We start from the raw sequence: 22,705 nt of genomic DNA, 5'->3' as shown, positions 1-22,705 counted from the left end.
ATTGTATGGGAAAGACTGTCAGCCGCACTCAAGGATCATATTGGACCTGTTCCTCACATACACACAAAAGAAGAAGTAGAAACTGCAGTTACAAATCTCACACAACAAATTAATTCTGCTATAAAGGTAGCTTCCTCCTACAAATCTGCCCGCAAGCCAGATCGTTTGCCTGAAGACATCATGAACTTAATCAGAGATAAAAACAGAGCTCGAAAGAGATTCCGTAACACGTGTGCACCACAAGACAAAACAAATCTAAACAGATTAAATGGGGCAGTAAGAGATGCACTGAAAGCTCACAGAGACCATGTATGGGATGAAAAGTTATCCTCCATTTCACCTAGTGATCACTCCATCTGGGGACTACTAAAAAATACCAAAAACAAAGGCAGATCCCTTCCCCCAATATTAACTGATCAGGGCCTTGCTCACACAGATGTGGACAAAGCAGAGGTTATAGCGCACAGCTTGGAAGAGCAATGCAGGCCTTCGTATGGAAACCTTGACTTTGACCACATACATAAGATTCACAGCAAGGTCAGACACTCACTCAAACTTCCTATCACCAGCACTGACCATATTGCATCAACATCACCTGCTGAGATATATGACATTATTAAAAATTTAAAGAACAAAAAAGCTCCTGGACCAGACGGCATTACTAATCGTGTGATTAAACTTCTGCCCCGGAGGGCAGTAGTGTACCTGACCAGTATAATAAATGCAATTTTAAGATTTCACTATTTTACTTCAACCTGGAAACTGGCTGACGTAATTCCCATACATAAGCCAGGCAAAGACTCACACCTACCCCAAAATTATCGTCCAATCAGTCTCATCTCAAATCTGGGTAAGGTTGCAGAGAAGGTCATCCTCTCACGACTTCAAACCTCAATAAATGACCTAAACATCCTTCCAAAAGAACAGTTTGGTTTTAGGCAACACCATAGTACTACCCAGCAAATCCACAGAATTGTTGAATACATCACAACCAGCTACAACTGGCGCCAGTGCACAGGCGCTGTTTTCCTAGACTTATCCAAAGCATTTGACAAAATCTGGCATTTTGGACTCCTGCACAAGCTTATCTCAGCCGGCATCTCACCTAAAATGGTTCATTTAATCCACTCATATCTTCAAAATAGATCAATGCAAGTAAAAATAAACGGTTCTACATCCTCCCAGCGCCACATCTTTGCTGGAGTGCCGCAGGGATCTCTGCTGGCTCCATTGCTGTTCTCTGTATACATGTCAGACATCCCACACAATCCGATGACTTCCATTTTGGCCCTATATGCAGACGATACGGCAATACTAACCAGATCTCTCAGACCCCTTTTCATTACCAGAAAGCTTCAAGAAAACATTCTAAAGCTGGAGGGTTGGTTATCTAAATGGAGATTGGAAGTCAACCCCCAGAAAAGCTCAGCCGTTCTTTTCTCAAAAAGGCCAATGTCTCCTGTAGGAGATTTGTTACTATTCAATATTAAAATTCCCTGGCAGTCAGAAACAAATTACCTGGGTGTAATTCTCGACAAAAAGCTATCTTTCAATCAACACACCAAGTCTGCATGCACAAAGGCATCTAAAGCCATAGCACAGATCTATCCGCTAATTAATAGAAATAGCAAGCTCAGCAACAGAATCAAATTGCAGCTATACCAGTTGACGATTCGTCCTATAATCACCTATGCCTCTCCGGCCTGGAGCCACACCTCTAATGCTAACATCATCAAAATACAGCGAGTGCAGAACAAGTGCCTGAGAATGATTTTGAATGCCCCGTGGTATGTTAGAAACACTCAACTCCACAGAGACACAAATATTCCCTATATCTTCTCTTTTCTACGATCCTTAGCCACCAAGTTTTTCCTAAAGACGTCCACACATCCCAACGATTTGGTTCAACAAGCTACAGCATACGATCCAACGGACATATTCAAATACAGAAGACCAAAAGCTATATTGGCCTCCTTTAGTGATGCATAATCTCCATGCTCAATCAGGGCGAGCATTCTGCTCATAAATTTTACCTTCACTGCAACCACAACAGATAGCGGGGAATATGAAAAGCATCTTGCTTCACCCCTAAAGACATAAATGTCAAATGTCAAATGTCAAATTTATTTTAGTATGTGCTTGCAAAGCATAATAATTTTTAACAATGATTTCAAAAAAAAAAAAAAAACTTAAAATCTTTTGACATTCTTAATATAATTCGGAATATAGAAGTAGACCATTTCATTATGAATATAAACTATACTAAAATTGTTTTGATATTTTTATTTAATGTGGGAGGTCATGTCCAGATTGAATGAACGATCAAGGATTCATTCAATCCAATACCCTTGGAGGGTAATGGATGGCAATGCTGTAGCTAATGAAGTTCTAACTGAGGCTCGGCTACTGCTGTTATCCTCCTGCCATGATCAGAGCTTTAATTGCTCTATAACACCTTATCCCTACACTGTCCTCTACAGATAACGGGGAAGATGAAAAGCATTCTTGCTTCGCCCCTTTAAGCCAGTCCTTATAAGGACTATAAGGATTTAATATGGGAGAAGAAACCGAATACCCTTGGAGGTTAACGGATGGCAATGCTGTACCAATGAAGTTTAACTGAGGTTCGGCTGTTGCTGTTATCCCCAGGGGCGTTGAGATTCGAGAGTTATGAGTACGCTCTCTTAAGGTTTTTGCCTTAAGGGAGCAATTTGAGTCTCCGGGGAAAGTGTTTTCCGGCACGGCCCGCTGAGGGGCTTTGTCGGTGAATGATTTTCTTCGGAATTTGAGCGGTTCTGCTCGGTGGTGGCGTGTGGGTGGAAGGCCAACGCTGAGATTGACGGTCTTTCGCCCTAGGGATCGTCCGAATTTTTATAGACGGCTTTACCTTTAAATATAGCAATGCTGTAGCTAATGAAGTTTAACTGAGGCTCGACTATTGCTGTTACCCTCCTACCATGATCAGAGCTTTAATAGCTCAATAACACCTTATTCCTACATTGTCCTCTATAGATAACGGGGAAGATGAAAAGCATTCTTGCTTGCCAGTCCTTATAAGCACTATTTAATATGGAGTTTTATATGAAAACTCGGAAGAAAGAAATGAAAGGGGAGACAGACTGGTGGAGTTTTGCAGAAAACACAAATTGATAGTGACTAACAACATGAGAGAAGACCTTATACTTGGAGAACACCTGGACAGAGAGGTAAAGAAATCAGATTGATTATATATTAATTAACTCAAGGTATAGAAATGTAATAAAAAATGCAAAAACTTATCCTGGTGCAGACTGCAATAGTGATCATAGCCTGCTCACAATTAAAATAAAAATCAGACTAAAATGCATAAATAAAGAAAATGCAACTAGAAAAATTAGAATTGATGAACTAAAAAGAAAAGATATTAGGGAGAAATATCAAGTTGAACTAGAAAATAAGATCAGCGGTATTCATACTGATAGACTCCTAGAAGTAATCTGGACTGATCTAAGAGAGAAAATCAAGGAATGTGCTAAAGGTCTTCTGGGTGAGGCAGAGTGGAGAGGAAGGAAGCCCTGGATTACTGAGGAGGTAATAGAAAAAATGAACGAAAGAAGAAAATGGAAGAATAAGAACAAAGATTAAGCCCAAGTCAGGTATAAAGAGATCAATAAACAAGTAAAAATCCTGGCTAAAAAAGCAAAGGATGATTGGCTCAATCAGGTCTGCAAGGAAATAGAGGAAAATGATACAGCAAAGGATATGAGAAAGGTCTATGAAGGCTTGAACTTGATTTCAGGGAAGAAGAGAATGATAAAAACAGTGCTTTGAAGGATGAAATAGGAAAGATTTTGTTGGAAAAAAATGATAAGATGGAAGAAGTATGTTACAGAACTTATGGAGTTGAAGATAATCTGGACTGTAGTCAGACAGAAAATGATGATGCCCTAGAAATTAAGGAATGGGAAACCGAAGCAGTCATTAAAAGAATAAAGAACGGGAAGTTCCAGGAGTGGATGATATTCAAGGAGAGTTACTGAAGGCATTGGGAAAGGAAGGAATAAAACTTCTATCCATCATCTTTAATAGAAGTCTGGAGAAGGACATAATACCTAAAGACTTCGTCAGATCTATTTTTATTCCTATTCCCAAGACTACAGTAACAATAGATTGCACCAAGCACAGAACTATCAGCTTGATTAGCCACGTTGCAAAAGTCCTAATCAAGATAATATATAGAAGAATGGAACAGAGTTTGGTTTCAGGAGGACCAGGGAAGCTATCACAACACTGCGGATATTGGGGGAAAGAATGATCGAGTGCAATAAAGATTTATATCTATGCTTTGTGGACTATGAAAAAGCTTTCGATAACGTTAATCACTCTGTTTTATTTTATATTTTGCATAAAATAGGAATAGATAAAAATTATTATGAGAATGTTGTTCAGAATATACAAAACTCAAGAAGCCAGGGTTAGATTTGAAGGAGAGGATACTGAATGGATCCCCATAAGAAAGGGTGTGGGTTGTCCCCCACTCCTTTTTAATGTCTATAATGAATGGATGATAAGGGAGGCCTTGGAAGATCTGAAGGATGGAATAAGGATAAACGGACACCTGATAAATAATATAAGATATGCAGATGACATTGTACTTATGAGCGAAACAGAGGAAGGCTTGCGAAGAATTTTGAACAGACTGAACAGGGTTGGAAATGAGAGATATAAAATGAAAATAAACATTCAGAAGACAACAGTAATGGAGATTTCAAGGAAAGGAAATGATGGGATGGAAATCACTTTGAACGGACAAAGAATAGAAAATATAAAAAGTTTTGAATATCTTGGGAGTTGGATAACAGAAGACAGTAGATCTAATTATGAAATTAAGAACAGAATTAAAAAAGTAAAATCAGCATTTTCCCAAATATACCACATATTAGGAAACAGAAATCTGATCAAACAGTTAAAAGTAAGAATCCTCAAGATTGATCTGGAGTGTGGGGACGTATGGATGTGAGTCTTGGACGATCAATAAGGAGATGAGCGACCGATTGAATGCATTTGAAATGTGGTGCTTGAGAAAAATGGATAGTATCAGCTGGACTGAAAGAGTGAGCAATGAAGAGGTTCTTAAAAGATTCAAAATGAAAAGAGACTATATGGCTAGTATCCAAAGAAGAAAAGTAGTGTTTGCAGGACATTTGGTGAGGGGGTTCTTCTGGAGAGCTTCCCAGAATAGTATTGCAGGGGATGGTGGAAGGAAAGAGAGGAAGACCCCAACTTCAATGGAAAGACAACATCAAAGATTGGACGGCAAGAATCTTTCAGAAGCAAGAGATAGAGAGGCATGGAAGAGGACTGTTTATCAGCTGCAACCCTTTTAAAGAGGAGGCCACAGGATTAGATTAGATATGAAAACATTTCAATCTTCTGTAATTCCTTATTTTTTAATTTTTTATGTGAAACACTAGCTAAATATAGATGCATCTTTTTTCCTTCTACTTAGATTTTGAAACAGAAGAAAGAGCTTTCGTTACTGTAACCAATCTATTCATGAATCCCATCAGAGACACCACGTAGTAATAAAATATACATTTATTATTAATGCAATGCAAGCTGACATTGTTTCGTTAATGACAAATGCAAACATAAATAATAAATAGCTTCTCGCAACATGGAACTATAGATCTAATGAAAATGAGATTCGTTACATATTTATTCGATACATAAATTAAACGTCCTCCTTTTAGCTTTCTTTATTCGAATTTTCATGCATAAAATTTGATTTATTCGTCGCTTATCAGCTCTCTAAAGGATACAAACGATGTCTGCTAGAAAGGCTGTCGGACCATTTATCCCTTACGCTGCCAAGAACAAAGAGATGTCATCATCATTTATGCGCTCGAAGCCTCCCAAAGAAATTAGGTACGTTGTTAATTGTGAAAGAAATAATGGTGAAAGGACCTATCAGTCAAACTTGTGAAAAGTTGGTGCACGTCAGAACCTCATGACGAAATGAACAACACCATCAAGAAAGTTGGCAGAAACTGTGAAGGTAAGAAAGTTTCTGTCAAGCTGTTCACTTAAAAGCATTCTTCGTGCAGTGGACTCGACATTTTTGATTTCTCCTCCTCATGTAGACTCTTCATCTACTAATTCTGTCTACCTATCGATCTAAGTATCGGTAAGAAATCTGTAGATATTTCTATCCAACTATATGTTCTTACTAATAGCGCCATCTACCGTCATTAATGAGAACATCACAGATATTTAGCATTCTAGAAGATTACGGGAATTTCATCTTTGCTTCAGTAGCTTACTAAAGAAGAGTTAGATGATATTTTACTTTTAGAACGAAACATAAATTGCAGGATGTATAAGATAAAAAATCAAAATAAATTTCTTGATACACTAGAGAAACTGCAAACTCATTGTGGGTTGATTAATCTTATATCTACATCCTGCAATTTATGTTTCGTTCTAAAAGTAAAAGATCATCAAACAGAAGAGATAATTTTATTGTACATAATAACTAAAAATGTACAAAAATATGATCCTAATCCACAAATAATAAGCGAAGATGTGCGCTCTCTATGAAGAAATTCTCAAAAAGTTGATATTTTGTAGGAAATATAATAAAACAGAGGAGCTCGAACTAAATTTCTGATCTTCACCAACATATGTACGTTAATATGCATAGCAGGTTCATATAATATCCTGTGAACAGAGCATATTTGTGGATACGAAGAGAGTGCCCTCTAGTAGCAAAATGCGGAACTAAAATTGGACTAGAGTTTCTGTGGAGTAAATATTTAGGAAATTACCAATGTAAAAATTGTTGCAAAACATAAAAATAGACGTGGCTGAGATCGTTGTCTTTTTAGCTTCCGACATCAATACTGAATGCAGTATGTCTTTTTTGCAAGAATATATGAATGCAACTGGCCACCTATAAAAAAATACAAGGTTTTGCAGCCTTCCGTATAGAACAGTGACTTCAATTTCTAATTTCTGATCAAAGAAATGCTTCATTCCCTGTAGAATATACTTAGTCAGTGCCTAAATTTGTCAACATTGTTCATTAGTTACATTTTCTGTTCAGTTTTTTACTCAAGTTTCAATTACAAAATATTTCTTAGTTGAATGTTTTTTTCCTTGCTAATATAAAATACAATCCATTAGTTTAAAATGTATATATGAAATATTCTTTGTACTACTGTCGTTTGATATCCGTAAACAATGATAATTATTGGTCTAATCACAAGTTACATCTTCTGCCACTAGAGGCGCTCAATTATCATGCCATTGTAAAACAGAAATATATTCGTTAAAGGATGTGTGTACTAGAATTATGTCAACAATAAAAACATACTTTTTTTTCTTTATTTCTCTATTATTTCCTGTGTTTAATGCTTTCGTGAATTCAAATGTAATAACGTTATTGTATTCTTTATTTCATTTTCTGAGAGTGTTTCGTTGATTTCCTGTAGACAAAGAAAAATAACGCATCTTTCTAATCCGGTGCATTAGCGTAACAACATAATAATAAAATAGATTTTGTTGAGCTGTTTTTCACGTTACAAAAGCAATGTTAGAGAAGTGTCAGCCAGCTCCCATCATGGTACATAACACTTAGTTGAGGCGCTGAGGAACTTGCACTATGGGGGTGCACATTTTAAAGCGAGAAAGGAAGAGGCTGAGAACGCTGGCACACAAAGGACAGAGAGTGAATATTTTAAAGTTCCACTCGGCTATGCCCTTAGATGCACTAACAACAGCCATTTATCTTGCAGGGCATCTTGCCAACACAACAAGACGAGTCTGGAACAGGCTAAAAAGTATAACACAACAAATATATTGCCAATAGTCGGAAGGAGACGAGGAAATGACAGAAGGAGTGAAAGAATGAATGAAAAACAGAAAATACAACAACGATCTCACTTGAAGGAACACAAGAGGCGATCATCAAACAAATTTGAGTCGAAAAACGACAATCCACTTCCCTTAACAATTCTAATTTACGTCGCAACGGTAACTATGGCAACAGTCCCATTGCTAAATAGAATTGTCCCACTTGCCATTTAGAGATAATTTGATTATCTTCTGTCTATTAATTTTCAATAACAGAAGGGATATCTTTAATCTTTCATCTTTCCGCAAAAGGTTACCCACAATCCTTAGCGATATTAGAATCATCTACGAGATATCCCGAAACGCTTTAGTCTGAAAGAGGGAGAAGATATTTGTTCGCATTCTGTTATGTCTACTACCCACAAAGGACTAGTTAATAATGTAACAATTGCACACGGTTCTGCGCATGTTGCACAATCGATAGAGACTCTTGGTAGCTATTCAATAAAAAATTACGCTAGTCACTCTAATATGCCATCTACAGCACACTGTTGAAAACGAAGTTAAAATTTTCTTTGGAGACAATAGAGTATAAGGCGGAAGTAATATAACCTAAGGGTGTTCTAGAGAACCGTGCGAGGTCTGTAGATCGCTTGAAGTCATGGAACAAATGTAGTTTTCTGCTGAAGCTAGCAAACCGTATTTGTTCTTAGTCGATATCATTTACAGGGTTTTTTAAATGATATCTTTCTGATCAGTAGACTTCAAACTTGGATAATAACCTGAAGTTATTCATATTAGCCAAGGTTGATTTCATTATAAAAATATTTCAAGAAGTAATACTTGTCTGATTAGCCTTTCTGCTCTCTTGGATAAGGACAAATTTCGAGTATTTCCGAATTCTTGATCCGTTTACTATACGTGATTGAAAATTGTACTTTCATGCAGTTAGAAAAATCTGTCTTAAATTGAGGGGTGTTTATTAATTTTCATTTCTAAGAATCTTATAAAAAAATTTTAAGAAATCTTTCTTTAATGGTTTTATTTTTATACTCTTTTCTATCACGCGCAACATCAATCTATTTTATCCTATATGCAGTACTTAAGATAATCTCAGTGAATAATTCTAAGATTTGGTTTCAAACACAACCCGAGTTTCCCCATGCTAAGCCTAAACTAGTTTGAAGCAAAGCTACTCAGAGACTGCGTCTTACCTGTTGCTTGCTGTGACGCTCACTTTTGATGCTCGGCTACAACAATGCGTAGGTGGATGTAGGAGGAAGGTAGAAGGAAAGAAAATGCCAAGTGGTTACTATGGAAACACATGCAACGAATATTAGCGACGGTTAATGTGTCGATCTGGTTTACATTTGATCACAGCGAAACGAAACATTAAACTAAAGACCGTTTTATTTCAAGCATGGAAAGGCGACAGACATTGCTGTACACTGCTGTTTTGTTTCGGGTTATTTAATAAATGGGTTTCGAAGAGATTTATGAAAAATGCGTATAAAGATACCTATTTGCATTTTTATTAGAATGCCGATATTTTAGGGAAGTAACAAAAAAAAAAAAAAAAAAAGAGAAAATCTTGAATGTTGGAGTAGAATGTTGAAATATAAGTTATTTACACAGGCATGAATGTTTCTGCACGCGCGCACGTGTGTGGGTGAGTGCTATTTGTGTTTTTGGATATGCAAGCCTCTGAGAAAAACAAACGGACCATCCTATTCAAATGGCTTGTGAGGAGACGGTCGTGGGGGGGTGGGCGCTGTATGGTGTGGGTTGCCGGGCTAGTTGACCCTTTGGATAGCATCGCGCCTATCCACATGATAGCTTTGTTGGTTCGAATCTCACATGGACATGGAAGCTTTGTGAAAGTGGTAAGTGAATTTCATCAATCGGTTTAAGATTATCCTCCTGCTTACTAGACGCCTGAAGCAGCTTGAAAAAAAAATTCTAAGTTTGAACTGTAGTACACAGGGATTTCTGGACTATTACTCTCAACTGCCATGGTACTAATATCTCTTTCGAGAAATTTGGCTTATGCCCATTAAGTACAGTAAATGACCACGAATACTGGGATCTCAAGATGCATTCTTCTAGATTGGTCTATTTTTAACAGCACTGCTAATGTGTTATGTCTCTACAAGTATCCCATTTACGTTTCCAACACATGAATAATAATAAAGAAATTATAGAGAGCGGCTTTAGGAAAATATTGAAACTACAAGACCTCATCTCAATCTTGGAGATATCACAGATGTTGAAGGTGTGAAGCAACGTAAGAATCCAAATCTCTGATGACAATAAAGTTGATTTTATATCAAAACATGTTGTGTGTTTTGTTTCTCTTGCTTCACAGTGCATATTAGAGAGAATAGAGAATATGTGTATATACAGGCATGGATGACCGTGAATAATTTCTCGGGTAGATGAATTTCGTCACCTGGTGCGAATTGTTTTTTTATGTTGAGCCCATACATAAGAGGTTGGTAGATCAACCTATAGTACATTAGTACCGTGTATGGGTTGGGAAAGAAGGTACTTGTTCACATTAGATTTGAATGACTGTAGATTGTATTCTTAGGGAACACATCAAGGGGAAGACTGTTCCATAGTATAGCGGTTTGCAGGAGGAGGAGAAGAAACTTGTTCTGCGGGTTTCAAGGTGCACTGTGTAGGTCCTTATAAGGACTGGCTTAAAGGGGAGAAGCAATAATGCTTTTTATTTTCCCCGTTATCTGTAGAGGACAGTGTAGGGATAAGGTATTATTGAGCTATTAAAGCTCTGATCATGGTATGAGGGTAACAGCAATAGCCGAGCCTCAGTTAGAACTTCATTGGCTACAGCATTGCCATCCATTACCCTCCAAGGGTATTAATCCATTGCCTCCACTGTGTAGGGGATGTTGAGCAGCAATACATATAGTACTGCTGCTCAACTGCAGCAGTACATATAGGCGCGATGCTATCCAAAGGGCCAACTAGCCCGGCAACCTACATCATATCATACAGCCCCCGCACATTCTTATTATAGTTCTTATAAGAACTGGGCGATGGACTGAGTCCTTGACTCTTTATCCCGTCATCTGAATGAAGTAAATCTGTGTGGATGGAGTATTATTGAGCTAAAAAGTTCTAGTCATGGCTGGGTAACGGCAATAGCCGAGCCTCATTTAAAACTTCATTGGCTACAGCATTGCCATTTGTTACCCTGGAAGTCCGAAAAAGGACTTTATTTCAATTCCCTATTCCCCGCACATTCTTATAAGTCCTTATAAGGACTGGCTTAAAGGGACGAAGCAAGAATGCTTTTCATCTTCCCCGTTATCTGTAGATGACAGTGTAGGGATAAGGTGTTATTGAGCTGTTAAAGCTCTGATCATGGCAGGAGGGTAACAGCAATAGCCGAGCCTCAGTTAGAACTTCATTAGCTACAGCATTGCCATCCATTACCCTCACAGGGTGGACAGCCCCCGCACATTCTTATATAGTCCTTATAAGGACTATATAAGAACCTTATAAGTCCTTATAAGAACCTTATAAGAACCTTATAAGTCCTTAAAGGGGCGAAGCAAGAATGCTTTTCATCTTCCCCGTTATCTGTAGAGGACAGTGTAGGGATAAGGTGTTATTGAGCTATTGAAGCTCTGATCATGGCAGGAGGGTAACAGCAATAGCCGAGCCTCAGTTAGAACTTCATTGGCTACAGCATTGCCATCCATTACCCTCCAAGGGTATTGGATTGAATGAATCAATCATCAATCAAGCATCTCACGGCCGATTGATTCATCCCCGCACATTCTCACAAGCAATGGGTATTCTTTAAGAATACTCATTTAGATATTTAGATGGTATTAGAATATCGTTTATAAATAACTAAGAGCACTTTAAAATTAACATTCATTTTGTTTATAGACATATATATTATAACTATATATTATTATTTTTATAATTAAAATAAGAAATTTTATTTCAAACTGCCACATTTTGTAACATAATTTATTTGTACTATTTATTGTAGTTCGTGATTTAGATCGGTGTCAGTAAATGTGCATGTTTCGTTTAGGGAGAAAATACCTGTTAAGTAATAAACCTGTAACACTAAATTAATAATCGTATTGAAAATATTTCAAGAATCATAGGCGTTTTTTCTGATAATCATATGCAGAGGCAGTTAACACGATGTGAGTTGTGCGTGTTCTCCGAATGATGAGTTTGTGTGGCTGCTGTTTGAGAGACTTGAAATTCCTGGGGAACCTTGCTATCCCCCGCCCTTAATCAATTGAAAAATAGATTATCTTCAATTGAAAGAAGCTTAAAAATGTACTTTCAAACTGCTGAATTCGAATCCAAGTCTTTTCGATCACGTGTTTATCGATATTCCGATCATACGAAAGCACCATAGCAAAGCGACACTTGCCCTTCGTTTGGAAAGAACTGAGTTAAACACATATTTAACAGACAGAATATAATGGCCTTACAGTCGGAGTTGCTTTGATCGTAATACTAATCAACTAAGCTTCCAGTTATGCTACAATGTTGATTTACAAAGCAAATCGTCTAAAAATCAATAATTGTCGATTTCGAATGGAACGAACGAGTATTGGTTTAATGGGAACTTTCCTGGTGTTTAGGATTACTAAAAGAGTCATCTATAATAAATGCAACGTGTACTACCAGGATGATGGGACATGCCCATCACCATCCGCAACAGAGCGAGTAAAGCGGTTAATGTGACAAGTGAAGACGTTTCATTGTGTCCACCATAATGGTGTCTCGCGCTGCAGCACGAAATTAGTGGTGGTACCCATCTTCACAGCTACCAACCCTTAACTTGCCGTAATCTAGTGTAATGAGTGAGGCGAGATTACATGCGCTTAACGATAAGAGAAGCACCTAATAAAATTACCCTTACTTCAGCCTAACGAACCGATATCCCTACACTTCCGGCAAACATCAAGTGTTTATTGCGGTGCGGCCTCGAAACTGTGAGATTTTCCATACGACCTTTCCACTCTGTTCCACTTAAATATGCATACCTAAATTGAACATTGAACAGGAAAACAAACATTTAATTCGCTTCATTGGCAATAACCGCTTGAGTCTTATGCAACAATGAAAAACTAGACATATTAGACCAAAACATTACTTCATTGCAACTATGAAAAAATCACTAATGTATCTCCTGTAGGGTTTATTTCGATTATAAATATTTAGATGGTGTTAGAATATCGTTTAAAATAACTAAACGTGAAATTATTTAAGTAAAGGGATATTACATCTTATAATAGTAATCTTATAATATCCTATAATATTATTAATAATATTAATAATAATAATATAATATAATATTATAATAATGTAATATTACATCTTATAATAATAACATATATTATTTCTTATTCAGCTATGAAACAATACGGGATGTAATATCCCTTTTCTTAAATAACTAAGAGTAAACTAAGAGTAAAAATTAACGTTCATTTTGTTTATATGCATATATATTATAACTGTATTTTTATTATTTTTATCATTAAAATAACAAATTTTATTTCAAACTGCCACACTTTGTAGTATGATTAATTTCTACTATTTATTGTAGTTCTTGATTTAGATCGGTGTCGTCATTTAGTAAATGCGCATGCTTCGTTTAGGGAGAAAATATAAAGTAAAAATAAAATCAATAAACAGAAGAGGCTACTTTTTAGGAGAGAAAATCGCATTCAAAAACTCATCGCTACTTCTATCCAAGGAAGAACAAATCAAAAGTGACGACAATGCGAAGTCTTTGATTTTATTTATACAAAAAATTCCTATCTCAGTCAAAATAAAATTCCATTTTTCTTCCAATATAGAAACGTTGGTTATAAAGTATGTAAGTCCAGCACAGCGCCCGAAATTCTACTCAGGGGGAAACTGGTAAAGTCAACAGAGCTTGTAGGCAAAGGTAATCACCACTATGGATAGAGTCAACTGCTGCTTCCATTCTTTTGCTTCTCGGAATAAATAAATGCCCGAATTCCTGTAGCTTCAAAATACAATAAATTCATGGTTTATATACACCTAGATTTTTTTTCGTTTTAGGAAATAAATAAATAAATAAAAAGTTATTTTCTTGAGGCATAATGTTTTTAAGCTAAAGTTATCCGCTAGAGGGCATACTTGTCGTCCGGGTTGAGATATCAAACAACTTAACACGAAGTTACATATCTGATTCAACAGGGAGCGTAAGCATTTGGCTTTTTTCACATCCAAGAGTGATGTATTATTCCGCTGGGACTGGTGCAACCGAAATATTCTTTTGGTGTGTAAGTTAGATAGTTCTTGTCTTCGGAATAAATAATAATAGACAGATATAGACTGCGGTTGTGGTCTTGATGACTTGAACGCATTTAGAATTTTTTTCCCTTTTCTTTTCTGATTACGCTAATGCTCTTTTCAGCAAAGACTTATGATTAAGATTTTAATGAAATGCCAATAGTTGGAATGTTAAAAAAAGGGTGTGTTTAGAGGAAACTTTTTTAGGTTCGAAATGCATATGAAAAATGCTTTTCTCTAAGTAAAACAGAATTAGTAAAAGTGTCATTTTGTATTAATGTAAAGGAAGCTCATTAGCTTCACAACAAAGTGCATATTGTTGATATGTGTGTATGCGTGCAGCTTTAACATCGTATTTTTACTGTATATTATTGTATACTATGGCATAATTAAGTATACAATAAATATATATACAATAAAAGAAAACGAACTAATGGAAATCATATTTCCATTAGTTCGTTTTAGAAAATTTCCATTTAGAAATCTAATTCAATTTAAATTTCCATTTAGAAATCTAATTCAATTTAAATTTCCATTTAGAAATCTCCACATTTTTATTTTGATGCATTATAATTATTAGCATGATGGTATTTACCAGAGGCACAAATATTATACATTATGAATCGCAGTATATACGATATCTTTTCTATTTTCATTACGCATTTCAAGGTTTACATTATAACTAAATCTCTATTTAAATAAAATAGATTTTTAAGATATAAGGAATAACTTCAGAAAATGTACCAATAGTCGAAAAATAGTTCTTAATCCAGGGCAATAGTACCATAATACAGATTATTGCGTTCTGATTTTATTTTTTCCGGTGCATAATTATATAAAAATTATTAAAATCATGTATAAAATATATATATAAATAATATAAATTTTAAAGTTATATGCAAATATTTATTAAAAGTTTAATATTAATTAATTATTTTAAAATTCATTCCAACACCTTTAAAAAATTAGTAGATAAAGACTATTTCTAATATAAATTTAACTGCTTGCATTTTTCGGAATTATGTGGTGATTGATTCATTCAATCCAATACCCCTTGGAGGGTAATGAATGGCAATGCCATAGCCAATGAAGTTCTAATTGAGGCTCGGCTATTGCTGTTACCCTCCTGCCATGATCAGAGCTTTAATTGCTCAATAACACCTTATCCACACACTGTCCTCTACAGATAACGGGGAAGATGAAAAGCATTCTTGCTTCGCCCCTTTAAGCCAGTCCTTATAAGGATAAGGCTTGCATTTTTCCTTACCGTTAGATTAATCTTGTAGCGCAAATTAAGAGATAAGGTAGATATATAATGAATTAATCTTTGTAACAATAAAATGTTTTTTGCATCGATATTGAGATATATCATGCAATTCAGTTATAATTGCTATCAGTTTTTTTTTTCAAACCCAGTAATAAATTTCTGTAATAAAAATCATATATATATATACAGTATATATATATATATGAATTAAGCTTGAAACTTTAAAACTAAATTGGATAATTCTGAATGCTCATAATTAATATTTGAATATGAAGAATATACATTGACCTGTTATGTAAACTGTAAAAACTACATTTTTAATCGGCAATGTCTCTATACTTTCTACTCATATTTAACAGAAAATATGCATCACAGACGATTGCAATTCGTGTGTAAAAATAGTACTAATAACACGTTCCTTTGTAATAACGTTAGAATTAGAGAATCGAGAGGCGTGTATGGCAAAGCAGGTAAAAACAATACAAACCAGAGTGCACAATCGAAGTGTTTACTTTATGCAAATGAGGATGAACACCTCTCAGCGAGATTACATTACCGAGTGCTTTCATGTTTATAAAGTATTTGCCGAAGAGACTTTTCTGTGGTGTAGTGCAGGACAAATCTAATCTCGCATTCGTGGCTATTCCGCTATGGAACAACGGGCGTTTTCACTTTATTTGCACGTACTGTCGTCACTACTGCTCACACCACATTATCGACCCCCTCTTACTGTTCTCGTAGTGCAGGATGTCTCGTTAAAAAAGGATAAGTATCTCCCTTACTCCCACCCCGTAAACATACTCAAGTCACCTAAATTAAATCTCGCAGGAAATAAAGGTTTTACGGGGGGGGGGAATATATTGCAATTTAAAATCTAGCTCTTCCGTTTCTTCAAGGCTATGTCTTCACGTTGGCAAGTAAAATATTCATTCAAAGTTTAATTCTTCCTTCTGTCAAATTAAACTTAGAAAACTGCTGAAAGGTGCGTATCTTTCAAGTTTAATTCTCCAATTATCTTTATTATCATTAGATATCTTAGAATCTTTCCAAAATCACTAAAATAAATATTTCTTGATCTCTATCAAGAAATATTTATATGTAGTATAAAACAAGCCTAACATAAATATAACACACACACACACACACACTGGATACCTAGCATTCGTTTTTTCGTTCTTAATCCTAAATAACAACAGCCAATACCTATATAATTGTAACCTATCGCATAGGAAATGGAATTTATACAATACAGTTGCAAGAACTATAAGAAATGAAATCATTATAGGTCATTTTCTATTTTTTGTTCAAGGGATGTGTCATTTAATTTTCATTTGCCACTTGCACCAGATGTGTCGACAAATATTTCTGGTTCTGAAGTAGTTATAATAAATAATTGAAGAATCTGAAGTACCTCTTTTCATGAGGTGAAAAATGCTTAGTATTTCAAGAATTCATTTTCAAGATTCTTTCTCTACTTATAATTTTCAAGGATCAAGTAGTCGTCTCTTTGTGCTTGAAATTTGCCACTTTAACAAGTCTGATTACTCTCAGATATCCAAGAGTAATTAATTTTCCAATTTGCCTTAGGATTATCTTTAAAATCTACAGCTAATTCTCTAGTTATCCTTAAAAATCTGCGGCTAATTCTTTAATTATCCTTGGACACTAAGGCAAATCCTCTAATTATCGTTAATCAAACTCTCAGATATCTAATGGTAATTAATTTTCCAATTTGCCTTAGGATTTTTCATTATTCTTTTTTAATTAACCTCAAAAACTACATCTAATTCTCTAGTTATCTTTGGGCACTAAGGCTAATTCTTTGATTATCCTTGTCAAAACTTGGAGTTCAAAAGTTTAAATTTAGAATAGCCGTTTTCAATACTAAACACATTTGATTTCAGCCTATCAAGCAGATAAGAAACTTAATGTTCAGACTAGAAGAAAGCTACCTTAAACTATAATACCTTGTAGTATCAGACTTGTTCGAATAGGTAGAAGTCAGATAACTATGAAGTGGTATGGCATAAAAACTCGAAAATAAATTAATTCAAATTACAATAATTAAAGCAACTGCTTTTCTATGACACCATTGATTAAGTAAACCATTTACCAACATGCATACAATTTCTACGAAATGAACATTGGCTTGTGTTCGTGAAAATGATCTGCATGTCTTTAAACAGCGATTAAGCTATTTGTAATCATTACGTAGATCCGCCCTTGTACATAAATGAAGCCTGCCTACCTTTTCCGTCAAATAGCCCCCTTCATACATAATTTTACCATTAGGATTTAATTATTTTCAGATATAAATATAATCTACATTGCAGGGCACCTTGGCTAATCTCATTTACTTCGTGTCACAAATTCTTAAAACCCATTTTCTTCCTCGGGTTACTCCTACTCAACTCTAAGATAACGAATGATCCTTAAAAGATTCGTTTACTGAGCAAGGAAACGGGAAAGGTTTAGCTGTGCGCTTCTAAATTCTAAAGCAGACGAAACAATTAAGCTTCTGACATAACGAAATAAAGATTGAGATAAAAAAAAAACACATCCTGTTAGAAACATTTATAATGAAATGCATGGATAACGATGAAGATTCTTTGGCTGTTTTTTTTAAAAGGGCAAAAGATTTTATTACATCCCCAGCAGTAAGGATTTCTTGTCTTAAATTATGCAAATCCACAGCGAGCTGTTTACTCTTCCTGCCGACAGAAGGGAGTGATATTTGTTATTCCCATAATTCTTTATCTTAATGTCTGATTAGGCATTCGAAATTATGCAGGAAGCAAATGGCATCTCCCGCATCCAACTCATCCTCTTTCTCCCCCTCCCAAATAATCTAAGGTTTGTATATAAAAGATTAAAGAGTTATCGTTTCTCCTTCATGTTAGATGGAACATCTTAGCGAAAATAAGAGTGCTTATTGATTGAGAACAACGTGGCCTAGTATGCAGGAAGCTCCCTGCAAGATATGGGGGAAAATGAACTGGAGACTTGCCAGTATATAGATATGTGTTGTGTTGTGTTTTGTTTACTATTTTTTGCATGAACAGATTGCGTTTCCGAACAGCACAGAAGGATGTAAGCGTTCAATCTTTAGACAATTTAAACTCCCAATCTATTTCCATCCTGTTCTTTTTTCCTTCGAATAACAACCTGAGTAGGAAAACTGCCAAGTCAATTTCATAGAATTAAGTTATGCTACGATATTTTTGTGAGTTATTCTGGGGAATCAATCCTTAAAATCTTTTGTATCGTGTAAGATTTTAATCTGTTCAACAGTCTGGTATTTTCGAGTGATTTAAAAGCTAATTTCTTTGACGTTCAAATACCTCTGCACATTAGGCTCAGTGTTTTCAACCTGATGTTTACTAGAACTAATAAATTTCTTCAGATTACTTTCAAATAGTTTTTAAAACTATTATATATGTAAATATATTGTAGTAGAATTTTCTAAGCTTCTTCTCAATATCAGTTGAGATGTTTCAGTTATGTTAGAGAATTTATTAACACTAGATTAGAGGATTTATCGCAAGAGGGCGCTGTGAAACAAACTCCGTGAAATAGCTTAATAAAATGCTAAATTCTAAACTTGATAATTTCATTTTTAACATGTTATTTTTTTTCCACTGATAAGAAGGAGAAATCACGTTCATCTCGCTTAATATACGTTTCAGAATTTAGCTCTGGTAAGCTTTTGCGCGCAGATAACACTACTTCGAATTAAACGTAATTATCTTATTTTTTCAGAATATTAATATTAATACTCGTATTTTATTTTCAGAAAAATAATAATTGGTTATCCTACGTTGGATTATCTTAAATTTGATTTATATATATCATCATCATTCTCAGCCATTGTCGATCCACCGCTGGATGAAGGCCTTTCCAAGATTACTCCAAAATTGTTTCACTATATATTAGTATAAAAGAATAATAATTGATTTTATTTGATTGGTGTATAGTTATATTCAACTTCACTCTAAATTTTAAAGAGCTTTTCAAAAATTTTTTGGTTAATTTTTAGCACATTACAGTTGAAATAAAATTTTATTTTAGAATAAAAATTTTCATAAAGATAAAATTAAAATAGAGTTGATATGGTAACTATATTGAATTGCGTAAATATAATATAATATTTCGCATTTTGTTTTATTTTCGGACACTCATAATATATATATATATTGTCAAAGGGATAATTAAAAACCGGAAGTCTTCAATAACATATAATAGTCAATAATAATCTGCATTAATAGAATGCATACCATCAAAGTTCCAGTTAAACTATATTTCTAATTTTACCTCGGATATTTACACCTGACATGGTTCGTTGCGCCCTCTAGTGTTACACCATATAACCTCGTGGCATTAACAAATTCTCTGTTGTTTTCATAGTCAATGTCAGGGGTAAGTAGCGGGGTTTGGTAAAGTGGAAAATACGCCACTCACCAATCGAACTAGCAACACCAAAAGACAGTCTATCGATCTTAGAGAGACATCTTTTGCCGTGCATTTGTTTCTCCCGATGGGATCTGCTGACACGAAGTCCCTGTTGCGAATGAAATGTCGGATCTCCTGACTCACCTCTGTGTGACGGGGCCGCAGGCTGTAGTCGAAGAAATACACAAGGAAGCGGATCTTTCCGGGTAACGTTGAGGTTGGAGAGGGACTACGAAGGATAGAGAGTTTGATTTAATGGACACCATCAACAATTGAGTTACGACAAACTCTCTTCACAAAACAGCAATAAAAGAGTCGCTCTCTGAATAGACTAGAACAGTGGGAATTCTATTGGGACTTCCTCTTCATGATCAAATCTCCATGCAGCTGTTTTTCCATTTAATTGCTCATTTTATCGACTCGCTTGAGTCCTTTTTTTTTTCTTAGAGGGGAAACTTAGCTTACAACTGAGAAAGAATTGTGTTTTTTGTCATGAAACACTAGATGAAGCTGAAAACAGATACGTCATAAGTTGATATTTAAAAAAGTGGATTGTCGTATCCTTTCGTATTGGTTAATATAGGGGGAGAATTGTTGTTCGCTAATCTCGCATTCTTTAGTCTTAACATCGCTATCCAACTGTATTCATTTCCAGAATCTTTTTCTTACAAACATTTCAGTCAAAAGGATACTTAATGATAGCTACTTGACACTCAGAAAAAAGCAAACTCTAGGAATAGTTGCAATCAAATTTAGTTGCAATCTAAATAAGGCGCTTACACGCATGCGTATTAAACACAGAAATAGGTTTTTAGTATTATCACTATTATGAATATCAGTCATAGGGAAGATTTGTTACTGGTAATGCTAATTGAAATCATAAGGAAGACCCAGAAATTCGACTATTTAATCAACAAACGTAACGCTTCAATAGTTAAATTTATAAAGCCGACTACTGATTCGCACGGTTTGTTCTGTGTTTATGAGCCTGAGCGAAATAATGTTACGTAAATCATGTGATCACATGAGGTAGCCAAAGCGTTAGTTTTATATTAGGTAGCATTTTAATCAATATAAGCTGAGTATTTGTTTATTTTTAACTCTCTTTGAACTGTTTGTACATATCATGACTCCAAAAATTAAAATTGATGCAAGTGAATGTAGTAGTGAAAAATGCGCTCATAAAGCATCAAAACCATGAATTTAAATTAGAAATAATTAAAAGAATTAGGAGAGGGAAAACTCTCGATGTAGTTGGATGATTATGCATGAATTGTTCAACTATTTTCATTTATATGAAGCAAAAGAACAAAATTTTAAAAATTATCTAAAATGCTGAAAAATGTGAAACTTATAATAAACCTCAAATGAGGTAATTAGGTTAGAAAATAATGAACAGAATATTGTAGGTTGAACATCATTGAAAAAAAAAAACATGCGTCATCATGGATTCATACGGACTAGGAGCTTTACTCTGATTTGAAAGGAAGATTAAATATTTAATATTCAATATTTTAATACATTGGCAAAAATTCTCTTTTGATAAATTGCAACACAAACGAAATTAGTAGTTTTCTAGTTAGTCTACAATAACCTTCCTTTCTTTATAAAATGGAACCTAATGGTAAAATAACGTTCCTTGAAGTTGCATTATTCTTTTAAGGAACGCATCTTTGCTGATGGTACGAATAGCCCTGTCCTTAGAATGCGTACACATAATTGCTATATTTCCATCTTTATATGAACACCTTTTCCCCTTTTCTACTTATTAGGTATTTTTATAGAAACAATTATTTCAATTGGCATTCATCAGCATCTTTCTCTAGCTTATGATCTGAATGCTGGAACAAAGATTTTCTTGACAGCCATAATAGTTCACTAATTAGTCCTCAAATTCGGATTGTAAATTAGATGTAAAGGTAAGAACTTAATTCTCCAGAATGTCAGAATATTCATCCTTCGGAAGCAAGCCGCGAGTTACCTTCCGGATTCCAACAGAGGTTGCAAACAAATCTGCAGCTGGGATGCTTGAATTTTCCAACACCTAATTATGACTATTAACGATCTATGTGAACGGGGATCAAGATAGCCAGCCCAGTCAGAGTTTTCGGACCCAAATGCCATCAGTACTCACTAAAAATTTCACATCAATGTCAAATTCTTACAGCGCCCCCCCTTTCCCTCCCTCACAAAAATTCACATCACGTCTCTTATCATGCATCTGACAGGTGTATATATGACAGAATTTTATTTTGTTGCATCAGTCTTGTAGAATCAATCAAAAGAAGCCCAGTATTCACCATTTGTCTAATTTTGCCTTTGTTTGGACTACTACCTACCACTTTTTCTTCTTCTAACTAAGACTGTCTGATTTAGCTTCTTTTGTTGTATCGGTCATCTCTTCTACAAGTAGTAACTGGTTCCAGCTCTTTCGTGTTCAATAATATGCTATGGCTTTTAAGTTTTTCATTGTTTAGAAAGAAATAATAATAATTATTATTAATTTGTATATCTTATGTGACAGAGAAAAACTGTTCTAATTTTCTTGCTCAACATTCCTCAAATACTAATTGACAGCTAAACTGTTTCATATCCCATAAACCTCGTAGATCTGCTTAATATAGAAGTTTTGAATATCTACTATGATAAGTTCACTAGGGATAGATGCTTGAAGTGCATCGATTCTTCTGATATTTTCCTCATTTTTGTAATACACACACTTTTTGTTGAATTCTTTAAGCGTTTCTGTTTGTTTATTTGTCCCCTTTTATGATTTATACGCTATTTAAATATGCTTATATTTGTATTCCAAACGAATAAAATATCCATATT

The 22,705-nt window shown here is 35.0% G+C and overlaps 1 protein-coding gene across 1 annotated transcript in view; it reads left to right on the top strand.

The window, feature by feature from the left end:
* LOC150101852 (acetylcholine receptor subunit alpha-like 1) overlaps positions 1-22,705 on the top strand; it is a 160,646-nt gene that overhangs the window by 79,108 nt on the left and 58,833 nt on the right. The gene's annotated exons all lie outside the window — the stretch shown is intronic.

Source organism: Typopeltis vanoorti, chromosome 11 (assembly GCF_054136105.1).
Source record: "Typopeltis vanoorti isolate ZY-2024b chromosome 11, IOZ_Tvanoo_1.0, whole genome shotgun sequence".
NCBI lineage: Eukaryota > Metazoa > Arthropoda > Arachnida > Uropygi > Thelyphonidae > Typopeltis > Typopeltis vanoorti.
The sequence above is the reverse complement of the archived record's forward strand: the minus strand, read 5'-3'. Positions and strand labels throughout refer to the sequence as shown.